Here is a 1,913-nt window from a genome sequence, read left to right as displayed (position 1 = left end):
TCTCGGAGGAAGGAGATGAAGCAGGGAGATGAAGCAGTTCTTCTACCTATTGCCCCCCAGCCTTCTCAAGTCGAGTTTTCAATCCTTTGAACACCGTACAATTTGTCACCTCTGTCTGTCCATTTTTTTTGGGATACGCTACAGCAGTGTGCACCACATGAATGTAAAGATCCTTGCAGAATGATGTGAGAACCCTTCCAGTGAATTGACTCTCATTATCATTGATAATCTTCACAGGAAGCCCAAAGCGACAAAGCGACAGATGATATTCAGACAAACTGTTTTGCATTTGCCTTAGTGATTTTAGCAAGAGGCTCTGCTTCTACCCATTTGGTGAAGTAGTCAACAGTTAAGATAATTAATTTTTGTTGTCCAATAGCTATCAGAAATGACCCCATGATATCTGCCCTCCACTGGACGAAAGACCAATGACTTAGAAAAGATGTGAGTTCTACTGACGGTACATGTGTAAGATTAGAGTGTAGTTGACAATTCTTGTATTTTTGCACAAACTCTAATGCATCTTGCTTGATCGTTGGCCGGTAAAAGCCTTGCCTTATTATTTTAAGAGCAAATGTCATGCCACCAATTGCTCCCCACATATGCCGGAATGAACTTCTCATAGAGCATAATCAGCTTCAGATGGAGGAAGACACTTAAGATATGGACCTATAAATGCCTTCTTATACAGTTCATCCCTTATAAGGATGAAATTGGCAGTCATGCGTCAGATGCGAATTGATGTAGTAGCATCATCTAGCAGTGTTCCGTCTCAGAGAAAGGAGATGATGGGATCCATCCAAGATGGCTCCCTTGGGTCATCTATAGACAGTATCTCCCATGGGTCATGAATGCTAGGAAAATGCATCTCCTCAATATACCTTATTTTATAGAGATTTTCAGTTGTTGAAGTTGCAAGCTTGGAGAGGGCATCATCTCAAGTGTTATGCTCCCGAAGTATATGAATGATCTGACATGTTTCAATTTGGGCGAGAAGTGTAGAAGTGTTTTTACCAGACTGAGATTACCAGACTGAGATACTGCACCAGCTGTGAGTTATGAGCATCAAATTCTCCTTCTACTTGGGATGCAACGAGTTGAGAATTAATGTAGATAATCATGTTTTGTACTTCATAGTTGATGACAAGCTTTAATCCGACAACAAGTGCTTCATATTCAACGACATTATTGGTGGCTGAGAATTTCAAATGAGGTCTGTACTCCATAATGTCTTTCTTCAGGGAGATGAGTATTATTCCTGCACTAGCTCCTTAGTTTCCAGATGCTCCGTCTACGTATAGTATCCACTGAGGTGACTGTGGAAGAGAAGAGGGTGGTTCATCAGAGGTAGGCACTGTACACTCTACCACAAAGTCGGCCAACACCTGTGATTTTATGTTTGGTCGTGGTAAATAGTGGATGTCAAATTCTCCCAATTCTACTAATCATTTAACAAATCTTCCTGATGCTTCTGATCTTTATAGTATAGCTTTCAAAGGAAGTTGTGTGTAAACACCAATATTGCAAGCCTGGAAGTACGGATGAAGTCTCCTTACTGAGAATACCAGGGCTAGTGCAGTCTTGTCCGCCATCAGATATCAACTTTATGTATCAGAGAGAACTTTACTGATGTAATATACTGGCTTCTCGATTGTGTTTTCTATTCTGACTAGGACAAAACTTATTGCATGAGGTGAAATAGCCAAATAGATAAATAACATTTCCCTTTGGATGGGTTTTGAGAGAAGGGGCGGCGAAGCCAGATATGCCTTAAGTTGCTCGAAAGCGATCTGACAGTCATCTGTCCATTGAAAACCAGTGTTCCATGCTCCTCTTAGTATTTTTAAGAATTACTGATAATTATCTCCAGAACGAGCTAAGAACCAGGATAGGGCGGCTATACGACCATTCAA

Source organism: Phalaenopsis equestris, unplaced genomic scaffold (assembly GCF_001263595.1).
Source record: "Phalaenopsis equestris unplaced genomic scaffold, ASM126359v1 Scaffold000326, whole genome shotgun sequence".
NCBI classification, from domain to species: Eukaryota; Viridiplantae; Streptophyta; class Magnoliopsida; order Asparagales; family Orchidaceae; genus Phalaenopsis; species Phalaenopsis equestris.
Note: the sequence above shows the minus strand (reverse complement) of the source record.